At 44.1% G+C, this 12,249-nt stretch overlaps 1 long non-coding RNA gene across 1 annotated transcript; it reads left to right on the top strand.

The window, feature by feature from the left end:
* Positions 1 to 8,794: 8,794 nt before the first annotated feature.
* Positions 8,795 to 10,424, top strand: LOC127912243 (uncharacterized). Its single transcript, XR_008081624.1, has 3 exons — positions 8,795 to 9,009; positions 9,790 to 9,804; positions 10,354 to 10,424. It is a non-coding gene; the product is annotated as an uncharacterized LOC127912243 (long non-coding RNA).
* The last annotated feature ends 1,825 nt before the right edge of the window (positions 10,425 to 12,249 follow it).

Here is a 12,249-nt window from a genome sequence, read left to right as displayed (position 1 = left end):
AGGGTAGAGGAGGATGGAAAGGGACCGGTAGAGGAGGACGGAAAGGGACCGGTAGAGGAGGATGGAAAGGGACCGGTAGAGGAGGATGGAAAGGGACCGGTAGAGGGTAGAGGAGGATGGAAAGGGACCGGTAGAGGAGGACGGAAAGGGACCGGTAGAGGAGGATGGAAAGGGACCGGTAGAGGAGGATGGAAAGGGACCGGTAGAGGGTAGAGGAGGATGGAAAGGGGCCGGTAGAGGGTAGAGGAGGATGGAAAGGGACCGGTAGAGGGTAGAGGAGGATGGAAAGGGACCGGTAGAGGAGGATGGAAAGGGACCGGTAGAGGGTAGAGGAGGACGGAAAGGGACCGGTAGAGGGTAGAGGAGGATGGAAAGGGACCGGTAGAGGAGGACGGAAAGGGACCGGTAGAGGGTAGAGGAGGATGGAAAGGTGTTTCAGTCATGGGGCTGTAACTGTGACTCAGCATAGTGCAGGAAGCAGTTTGATGTTGCTGTCTGATTTGCGATGCCGTCTAAAATATATCCTATTCATGCTGGTTCAAATACAGAACATCCTCTGTGTTACACCATAATGTATAGTAAGTTTCACCTTAAGGCCTATCTGAAATATGGTTTAAATATGCAAATTAGCTGATAACTCATTCCGGACACTGGATGAAGACACTGGACTTATACAGAGCAGATTGTGACTTTCGGGAAATGGCAGTTAAAGACAAGTACACTGGATTTAGACTCCCAAACGCCAAACACATATTTGGACCCTATCAACACCTGGACCCTATCAACACCTGGACCCTACCAACACCTGGACCCTATCAACACCTGGACCCTATCAACACCTGGACCCTATGAACACCTGGACCCTATCAACACCTGGACCCTATCAACACCTGGACCCTATCAACACCTGGACCCTATGAACACATTTACATTTACATTTAAGTCATTTAGCAGACGCTCTTATCCAGAGCGACTTACAAATTGGTGCATTCACCTGGACCCTATGAACACCTGGACCCTATGAACACCTGGACCCTATGAACACCTGGACCCTATGAACACCTGGACCCTATGAACACCTGGACCCTATCAACACCCTTTATCCAAACATCTGGGGCGGCAGGGTAGTCTAGTGGTTAGAGCGTTGGACTAGTAACCGGAAGGTTGTAAGTTCAAACCCCCTACCTGACAAGGTACAAATCTGTCGTTCTCCCCCCTCTCCCACTGTTCCTAGGCTTCATTGAAAATAAGAATTTGTTCTTAACTGACTTGCCTAGTTAAATAAAGGTTAAATAAATACAATTAAAATAAGAGAGTCTGCTAAATGACTCACTACTGTAACTCTCTCTGGATAATAGTCTGCTAAATGACTCACTACTCTAAGTGGCTCTGGATAAGAGAGTCTGCTAAATGGCTCACTACTGTAACTCTCTCTGGATAAGAGAGTCTTCTAAATGACTCACTACTGTAACTCTCTCTGGATCAGAGAGTCTGCTAAATGACTCACTACTGTAACTCTCTCTGGATCAGAGAGTCTGCTAAATGACTCACTACTGTAAGTGGCTCTGGATCAGAGAATCTGCTAAATGACTCACTACTGTAACTCTCTCTGGATAAGAGAGTCTGCTAAATGACTCCCTACTCTAAGTGGCTCTGGATAAGAGAGTCTGCTAAATGACTCACTACTGTAAGTGGCTCTGGATAAGAGTCTGCTAAATGACTCACTACTGTAAGTGGCTCTGTATAAGAGTCTGCTAAATGACTCACGACTGTAAGTGGCTCTGGTAAGAGAGTCTGCTAAATGACTCACTACTGTAACTCTCTCTGTATAAGAGTCTGCTAAATGACTCACTACTGTAAGTGACTCTGGTAAGAGAGTCTGCTAAATGACTCACTACTCTTAGTGGCTCTGGATAAGAGAGTCTGCTAAATGACTCACTACTGTAAGTGGCTCTGGATAAGAGAGTCTGCTAAATGACTCACTACTGTTAGTGGCTCTGGATAAGAGTCTGTTAAATGCCTAACATGCAATGTAACCCTGTGGTACCTGGTCTTAAACACAGGGGATGAACTGTGGAGTAAAGGCCCGTTTGCTGTCCGATGTTTAACAAGCAGATACCTTTTTGTAGCCTATTCAGCTCCAGCCATGATTCTTTATTCCCTTTCTTTCATTTGATTCTCCAGGTTCTTCCTGTTTTCCTGTTGATCTGGAGGCCGTTAACAAACGTTAACGAGGCTGGAATGGAGAGCGGGGTCACACACACGCTTTGAGACCTTCTCCTCCTAATTGAATAATTGTTATTATTAGCATCTTTAGTAGCCTAATGTACGATGTACGATTAGGAAGAAGATCAGCTGTAGACTACTGTATAATCCATCACTGTAGGAGTTGTTTTGCATGATAATTGTTCCGTATATCAGCAGCCTCCTTATTCCAGGAAGTGCTTGTAATCAGTATATTTTACGTTTCTTCCAATCTGACCCTATAGAAGACCCATCTACTTATCTGTGTCGGGCCCTATCTGTTAGCTGTGTGTATGTCGGGCCCTATCTGTTAGCTGTGTGTACGTCGGGCCCTATCTGTTAGCTGTGTGTACGTCGGGCCCTATCTGTTAGCTGTGTGTGTGTATGTCGGGCCCTATCTGTTAGCTGTGTGTACGTCGGGCCCTATCTGTTAGCTGTGTGTGTACGTCGGGCCCTATCTGTTAGCTGTGTGTGTGTATGTCGGGCCCTATCTGTTAGCTGTGTGTATGTCGGGCCCTATCTGTTAGCTGTGTGTGTGTACGTCGGGCCCTATCTGTTAGCTGTGTGTGTGTACGTCGGGCCCTATCTGTTAGCTGTGTGTGTGTACGTCGGGCCCTATCTTTTAGCTGTGTGTGTGTATGTCGGGCCCTATCTGTTAGCTGTGTGTGTATGTATGTCGGGCCCTATCTGTTAGCTGTGTGTGTGTATTTCGGGCCCTATCTGTTAGCTGTGTGTGTGTATGTCGGGCCCTATCTGTTAGCTGTGTGTGTGTGCGTCGGGCCCTATCTGTTAGCTGTGTGTGTGTATGTCGGGCCCTATCTGTTAGCTGTGTGTGTGTATTTCGGGCCCTATCTGTTAGCTGTGTGTGTGTATGTCGGGCCCTATCTGTTAGCTGTGTGTGTGTGCGTCGGGCCCTATCTGTTAGCTGTGTGTGTGTGTATGTCGGGCCCTATCTGTTACCTGTGTGTGTGTACATCGGGCCCTATCTGTTAGCTGTGTGTGTGTATTTCGGGCCCTATCTGTTAGCTGTGTGTGTGTGTGTATGTCGGGCCCTATCTGTTAGCTGTGTGTGTGTACATCGGGCCCTATCTGTTAGCTGTGTGTGTGTACGTCGGGCCCTATCTGTTAGCTGTGTGTGTGTGTGTGTGTGTGTATGTCGGGCCCTATCTGTTAGCTGTGTGTGTGTACATCGGGCCCTATCTGTTAGCTGTGTGTGTGTATTTCGGGCCCTATCCGTTAGCTGTGTGTGTGTGCGTCAGGCCCTATCTGTTAGCTGTGTGTGAGAGTACGTCGGGCCCTATCTGTTAGCTGTGTGTGTGTACGCGTGTGCACTTGCGTGTCAGGCCCTATCTGTTGGCACAGGGTAGCCAGCTGAGGGGTGGCTTCTCTGAGGTGTGGCTTCTCTGAGGTGTGGCCTCTCTGAGGGTGGTTAGCCTGGGGGTGGAGGGTGAGAGGAGACTAGAGTAAAAAGACACATCACACTGTTTATCCTTGTTTAAGCCTTGCTTGTGGCAATCTTGCCCTGTGGCGCGCCAGCCTTGTGGCGCTAGCCTTGTGGCGCGCCAGCCTTGTGGCGCGCTAGACCCGTGGAGCGCTAGCCGTTTGCAAATAGCCTTTTACTGATAATGATATTTTCCTTCATGATTGACCACAATGCCAAATGTTCATCTACCAACTGTAGCACAGTTGGTAGAGCATGGCGCTTGTAACGCCAGGGTAGTGGGTTCGATTCCCGGGACCACCCATACGTAGAATGTATGCACACATGACTGTAAGTCGCTTTGGATAAAAGCGTCTGCTAAATGGCATATATTATTATTATATTATGGCACAATACATAAAAAAAGAGTTATTTGTCTCTAAACTGCATGTACATGTCAGATCTATTGGTTAGAGCCTGTAAGTAAGCATTTCACTGTTTCACCTGTTGTATTCAGCGCACGTGACAAATTAACTTTGATGCTTAGGGGACCCTTCTCCAAGTCCATCTCTCTGTAGGTGATGGCTTTGTTATGGAAGTTTTGGGAATCGCTTCCTTTTAGGTGGTTGTAGAATTTAACGGCTCTTTTCTGGATTTTGATAATTAGTGGGTATTCTGCTCTGCATGCATTATTTGGTGTTCTACGTTGTACACGGGGGATATTTTTGCAGAATTCTGCGTGCAGTGTCTCTCTCTCTCTCTGTGTCTCTCTCTCTCTGTCTCTCTCTATCTGTCTCTCTCTCTCTCTCTCTGTCTCTCTCTCTCTCTGCCTCTCTCTGCCTCTCTCTCTCTCTCTCTCTCTCTGTGTCTCGCGCTCCCTCCCTCCCTCCCTCCCTCCCTCCCTCCCTCCCTCCCTCCCTCCCTCCCTCCCTCCCTCCCTCCCTCCCTCCCTCTCTGTCTGTCTGTCTGTCTGTCTGTCTGTCTGTCTGTCTGTCTGTCTGTCTGTCTGTCTGTCTGTCTGTCTGTCTGTCTGTCTGTCTGTCTGTCTGTCTGTCTGTCTGTCTGTCTGTCTGTCTGTCTCTCTCTCTCTCTCTCTCTCTCTCTCTCTCTCTATGCACCCCTCTCTCTCTATGCCCCTCTCTCTCTCTATGCTCAATTACCTCATTTGGAACTCATTAAAACTCTGGATCTCCTCCCTTTACCCAAAGAGATGAAGGCAGAAACTGCCCTGGTTTGTTCCCCTCTCTGTCCCCCTCTCTCTCTCTCTGTGTCTCTCTATGCCTCTGGAACTCCTCCCTTTACCCAAAGAGATGAAGGCAGAAACTGCCCTGGTTTGTTCCCCACATTTAGACACCCCACTGCCACCTCCTCCTATTGCAGTCAGAATGATCTAATTGAGAAGGAATGGTCGTCTGGACACCAGTCAACTAGAAAGACCACATGTTGATCATTGTTCTATCTTTGCTGCACTGTATGTGTGTTCTCTGTGGGAAGTGTGTGTTCTCTCTGTGAAGGATAACGAGGCGTTACTATGCAGCATGACAGCTCTGGCTTGTTCAAACTTTGTCTTTGTCTGCTCTTATGTTTTCAGATGTTGTAGGAACTATAGGCTACTATTAGAACTATAGGCTACTATTAGAACTATAGGCTACTATTAAGAACTATAGAACTATAGGCTACTATTAGAACTATAGGCTACTATTAAGAACTATAGAACTATAGGCTACTATTAGAACAGTAGGCTACTATTAGAACTATAGGCTACTATTAGAACTGTAGGCTACTATTAGAACTATAGGCTACTATTAAGAACTATAGAACTATAGGCTACTATTAGAACTATAGGCTACTATTAGAACTATAGGCTACTATTAAGAACTATAGAACTATAGGCTACTATTAGAACAGTAGGCTACTATTAGAACTATAGGCTACTATTAAGAACTATAGAACTATTGGCTACTATTAAGAACTATAGAACTATAGGCTACTATTAGAACAGTAGGCTACTATTAGAACTATAGGCTACTATTAAGAACTATAGAACTATAGGCTACTTTTAAGAACTATAGAACTATAGGCTACTATTAAGAACTATAGAACTATAAGCTACTATTAAGAACTATAGAACTATAGGCTACTATTAGAACTATAGGCTGCTGCTAGAACTATAGGCTACTATTAGAACTATGGGCTACTATTAGAACTATGGGCTACTATTAGAACTATGGGCTACTATTAGAACTATAGGCTACTATTAGAACTATGGGCTACTATTAGAACACCATAAACTATTAGGACCTCATTTAATAGGCCAATATTTTAACTGCATGGCATACCAGTGATTCTCAGTTATCTCTACATGTTTTAATTGAATTCAGGCTTTAGAATTGAGTGTACACTGTGGGTGTGTAGTTGTATGATGGACTTTTTTACATAACACAGTTGACTTAACTCACTTTATTTTCGATATCAATTTCAATCCTTTTCACACAGTTTTAAGTGGGAGATCAATAAGTTATGAGACTGGCGTCATGATGCAACATGGGGGAATCACCATCAGATATACTGTCTCTTTGTCTAACGGGACTCCCCTCCCTGTCCTCTCTCCTACCTCTCCTCTCCCTTCCCTGTCCTGTCCTGTCCTCTCCCCTCCCTGTCCTCTCTCCTACCTCTCCTCTCCCTTCCCTGTCCTGTCCTCTCCCCTATCCTCTTCTTCTCCTTTCCTCTCCTCCTCTCCTTGTCCTGTCCTCTCCCCTGTCCTCCTCTTCTCCTTTCCTCTCCCCTATGTCCTCTCCCCTATGTCCTCTCCCCTATCCTCTTCTTCTCCTGTCCTCTCCTCCTCTCCTTGTCCTGTCCTCTCCCCTGTCCTCCTCTTCTCCTTTCCTCTCCCCTATGTCCTCTCCCCTATGTCCTCTCCCCTATGTCCTCTCCCCTATGTCCTCTCCCCTATGTCCTCTCCCCTATGTCCTCTCCCCTGTCCTCCTCTTCTCCTTTCCTCTCCCCTATGTCCTCTCCCCTATGTCCTCTCCCCTATGTCCTCTCCCCTATGTCCTTTTAGATCACAATGAGGAATAGATTATATGAAGAAGGGGGACCTGATCCGAGATCAGCACTGTTACTGAGAAACCTTTATAGGCCTCCCGGGAGGCGCAGTGGTTAAGGGCGCTGTGCCACCAGAGACTCTGGGTTCGCGCCCAGGCTCTGTCGTAACCGGCCGCGACCGGGAGGTCCGTGGGGCGACGCACAATTGGCCAAGCGTCGTCCGGTTTAGGGAGGGTTTGGCCGATAGGGATATGTCTCATCGCGCACCAGCGAGTCCTGTGCGCGCTAACCAAGGTTGCCAGGTGCACGGAGGACGCATGACCTTTGTCTCTCCCGAGCCCGTACGGGAGTTGTAGCGATGAGACAAGATAGTAACTACTAAACAATTGGATACCACGAAATTGGGGAGAAAAAAAGGGGTAAAATTCGAAGAAGAGAAACCTTTTATAATACAGTCCCAGATCTGTTTGTGCTGTATTGTCAACTCCTGTGGTTGGTTGGCATGACAAACAGACAGATCTGGGACCAGACTAAGGATCATTGTGGGAAAGGAGGATACCTAGTCAGTTATACAACTGAATGCATTTAACCTGAAATGTGTTTTCTGGACTTAACCCTGAAACACAGAGGTGCGGGGAGCTGCCTTAATCGATGTCATCGGCGCCCGGGGAGCAGTTGTTGTTGGGGGTTAATCTCCCTTGATCCACCTTGCCGGCTGGGGGATTCGAACCTGCAACCTTTTGTTTACTGGTCCAACGCTCTTAACTGCTAGGCTACCTGCTGCTCATGTAACCATAGTTAACTGCCTTCATCAAGGTTAGAACAGCTGATTTTAAAATAAATTATTGGCACCTTTGCCAGTTTGTCTATTCGAACCAACAACCTTTCGGTTACTGGCCCAACGCTCTAACTGCTAGTCTGAAGGTAATCACCAGGCTGATTTTGTAGTTGAGGTTCGGGTTTCGCCCCATGCAGTGCCAATCATAATAAAAACGAAGACTCGTCAGCAAAATACCCTCTCCGTTATATCTGGGAAATGTGAATTCAATGCTACCACTGAATTAGTAAATATCTCATGGTCTTACTGCCACCATGGAATTATGACTCAGAATTTTTAGCATTTGGCATCTCTCAAGGACTAAGATCTTTTGAATATTAGGAATGCCAAAAAACGCAACCCAACCCTGTATTTTGGCTGTTAATCAACCTCTGAATTCCCCCAGATTGACAGACAGGATTTTACTTTGGAGGTTGAAGGAGATCACCCCCCAACCCCAGGATTGTGTTACAATTTATCCTATTTATAGTTCCACAGGAATCAGAAAACAGACATAATATTAGCCTGTGGCTCGACAGATGGTCTTACATACATGCCACATCTGAAAGAAACTGAGGTATCAGTATTCCTACTTCGATAATAGCTGACTTTCTTGTTGTTAAGAAGGCAGCGGTTGATTTGGATGACATAGTGTTTTGATGTTTTCATATCATTTTTAAACCTTTATTTAACTAGGCAAGTCAGTTAAGAACAAATTCTTATTTTCAATGACGGCCTAGGACCAGTCTAATCAGACAGTCTAATCAGACAGTCTAATCAGACAGTCTAATCAGACAGTCTAATTGACCAATTGAGACTTTAAGACATTAGATTCCCAGTGTATTTTGTTTTCTTAAAATGGATTTCCTAAGATATTCTAGCAAAGTCTGTTTCTGCAAGGTCTTTGGCATGTCATGGCTGTAGTGAGCTGTTGGTACAAGATTTCCCCCTCTTGCGGCCCAATATTTGAATAGAGGCCACATACAGGATATTGGAGTGAGTAGCACTGTATAGGAAGGTAGTGTATAGTAAGGTAGTGTATAGGAAGGTAGTGTATAGGAAGGTAGTGTATAGGAAGGTAGTGTATAGGAAGGTAGTGTATAGGAAGGTAGTGTATAGGAAGGTAGTGTATAGGAAGGTAGTGTATAGGAAGGTAGTGTATAGGAAGGTAGTGTATAGGAAGGTAGTGTATAGGAAGGTAGTGTATAGGAAGGTAGTGTATAGGAAGGTACTGTATAGGAAGGTAGTGGATAGGAAGGTAGTGTATAGGAAGGTAGTGTATAGGAAGGTAGTGTATAGGAAGGTAGTGTATAGGAAGGTAGTGTATAGGAAGGTAGTGTATAGGAAGGTAGTGTATAGGAAGGTAGTGTATAGGAAGGTAGTGTATAGTAAGGTAGTGTATAGGAAGGTAGTGTATAGGAAGGTAGTGTATAGGAAGGTAGTGTATAGGAAGGTAGTGTATAGGAAGGTAGTGGATAGGAAGGTAGTGGATAGGAAGGTAGTTTATAGGAAGGTAGTGTATAGGAAGGTAGTGTATAGGAAGGTAGTGTATAGGAAGGTAGTGTATAGGAAGGTAGTGTATAGGAAGGTAGTGTATAGGAAGGTAGTGTATAGGAAGGTAGTGTATAGGAAGGTACTGTATAGGAAGGTAGTGTATAGGAAGGTAGTGTATAGGAAGGTAGTGTATAGGAAGGTACTGTATAGGAAGGTACTGTATAGGAAGGTAGTGTATAGGAAGGTACTGTATAGGAAGGTAGTGTATAGGAAGGTAGTGTATAGGAAGGTAGTGTATAGGAAGGTAGTGTATAGGAAGGTACTGTATAGGAAGGTACTGTATAGGAAGGTACTGTATAGGAAGGTAGTGTTAAGGAAGGTAGTGTATAGGAAGGTAGTGTATAGGAAGGTAGTGTATAGGAAGGTAGTGTATAGGAAGGTAGTGTATAGGAAGGTAGTGTATAGGAAGGTAGTGTATAGGAAGGTAGTGTATAGGAAGGTAGTGTATAGGAAGGTAGTGTATAGGAAGGTAGTGTATAGGAAGGTAGTGTATAGGAAGGTAGTGTATAGGAAGGTAGTGTATAGGAAGGTAGTGTATAGGAAGGTAGTGTATAGGAAGGTAGTGTATAGGAAGGTACTGTATAGGAAGGTAGTGTATAGGAAGGTAGTGTATAGGAAGGTAGTGTATAGGAAGGTAGTGTATAGGAAGGTAGTGTATAGGAAGGTAGTGTATAGGAAGGTAGTGTATAGGAAGGTAGTGTATAGGAAGGTAGTGTATAGTAAGGTAGTGTATAGGAAGGTAGTGTATAGGAAAGTGTAGTGTATAGGAAGGTAGTGTATAGGAAGGTAGTGGATAGGAAGGTAGTGGATAGGAAGGTAGTTTATAGGAAGGTAGTGTATAGGAAGGTAGTGTATAGGAAGGTAGTGTATAGGAAGGTAGTGTATAGGAATAGGAAGGTAGTGTATAGGAAGGTATAGTGTAAGGAAGGTAGTGTATAGGAAGGTAGTGTATAGGAAGGTAGTGTATAGGAAGGTAGTGTATAGGAAGGTAGTGTATAGGAAGGTAGTGTATAGGAAGGTAGTGTATAGGAAGGTACTGTATAGGAAGGTAGTGTATAGGAAGGTAGTGTATAGGAAGGTAGTGTATAGGAAGGTAGTGTATAGGAAGGTAGTGTATAGGAAGGTAGTGTATAGGAAGGTAGTGTATAGGAAGGTAGTGTATAGGAAGGTACTGTATAGGAAGGTACTGTATAGGAAGGTACTGTATAGGAAGGTAGTGTTAATGAAGGTAGTGTATAGGAAGGTAGTGTATAGGAAGGTAGTGTATAGGAAGGTAGTGTATAGTAAGGTAGTGTATAGGAAGGTAGTGTATAGGAAGGTAGTGTATAGGAAGGTAGTGTATAGGAAGGTAGTGTATGTATAGTTTATAGGAAGGTAGTGTATAGGAAGGTACTGTATAGGAAGGTAGTGTATAGGAAGGGTAGTGTATAGGAAGGTAGTGTATAGGAAGGTAGTGTATAGGAAGGTAGTGTATAGGAAGGTAGTGTATAGGTATAGGAAGGTACTGTATAGGAAGGTAGTGTATAGGAAGGTAGTGTATAGGAAGGTAGTGTATAGGAAGGTAGTGTATAGGAAGGTAGTGTATAGGAAGGTAGTGTATAGGAAGGTAGTGTATAGGAAGGTAGTGTATAGGAAGGTAGTGTATAGGAAGGTAGTGTATAGGAAGGTAGTGTATAGGAAGGTACTGTATAGGAAGGTACTGTATAGGAAGGTAGTGTTAATGAAGGTAGTGTATAGGAAGGTACTGTATAGGAAGGTAGTGTATAGGAAGGTAGTAAGGTAGTGTATAGGAAGGTAGTGTATAGGAAGGTAGTGTATGTAGTGTATAGGAAGGTAGTGTATAGGAAAGTGTATAGGAAGTGTATAGGAAGGTAGTATAGGTAGTGTAAGAAAGGTAGTGTATAGGAAGGTAGTGTATAGGAAGGTAGTGTATAGGAAGGTACTGTATAGGAAGGTACTGTATGGCTTGTTAAACTGTATAGGAAGGTACTGTATAGGAAGGTACTGTATAGGAAGGTACTGTATAGGAAGGTACAGTATAGGAAGGTAGTGTATAGGAAGGTAGTGTATAGGAAGGTAGTGTATAGGAAGGTAGTGTATAGGAAGGTAGTGTATAGGAAGGTACTGTATAGGAAGGTACTGTATAGGAAGGTACTGTATATGAAGGTAGTGTATAGGAAGGTAGTGTATAGGAAGGTAGTGTATAGGAAGGTAGTGTATAGTAAGGTAGTGTATAGGAAGGTAGTGTATAGGAAGGTAGTGTATAGGAAGGTAGTGTATAGGAAGGTAGTGTATAGTAAGGTAGTGTATAGGAAGGTAGTGTATAGGAAGGTAGTGTATAGGAAGGTAGTGTATAGGAAGGTAGTGTATAGGAAGGTAGTGTATAGGAAGGTAGTGTATATGAAGGTAGTGTATAGAAAGGTAGTATATAGGAAGGTAGTGTATAGGAAGGTAGTGTATAGGAAGGTACTGTATAGGAAGGTACTGTATAGCTTGTTAAACTGTATAGGAAGGTACTGTATAGGAAGGTACTGTATAGGAAGGTACTGTATAGGAAGGTACAGTATAGGAAGGTACTGTATAGGAAGGTACTGTATAGGAAGGTAGTGTATAGGAAGGTACAGTATAGGAAGGTACTGTATAGGAAGGTACCGCATAGGAAGGTAGTGTATAGGAAGGTAGTGTATAGGAAGGTAGTGTATAGGAAGGTAGTGTATAGGAAGGTAGTGTATAGGAAGGTACTGTATAGGAAGGTACAATATAGGAAGGTACTGTATAGGAAGGTACTGTATAGGAAGGTAGTGTATAGGAAGGTAGTGTATAGGAAGGTACAGTATAGGAAGGTACTGTATAGGAAGGTACCGCATAGGAAGGTAGTGTATAGGAAGGTAGTGTATAGGAAGGTAGTGTATAGGAAGGTAGTGTATAGGAAGGTACTGTATAGGAAGGTACTGTACAAAGAATTAAAGAGAATGTTTAGCTTGTTTTGGCCGTGAGCCCAACTGTAAAGTAATGTACCAGTCTCTATCTTCCTCAACTCTGGTACTGTAAAGTAATGTACCAGTCTCTATCTTCCCCAACTCTGGTACTGTAAAGTAATGTACCTGTCTCTATCTTCCTCAACTCTGGTACTGTAAAGTAATGTACTTGTCTCGAGAGAGAGAGAGAG

Source organism: Oncorhynchus keta, chromosome 26 (genome assembly GCF_023373465.1).
Source record: "Oncorhynchus keta strain PuntledgeMale-10-30-2019 chromosome 26, Oket_V2, whole genome shotgun sequence".
Lineage (NCBI taxonomy): Eukaryota > Metazoa > Chordata > Actinopteri > Salmoniformes > Salmonidae > Oncorhynchus > Oncorhynchus keta.
This window is presented reverse-complemented; position numbering and strand designations above follow the sequence as displayed.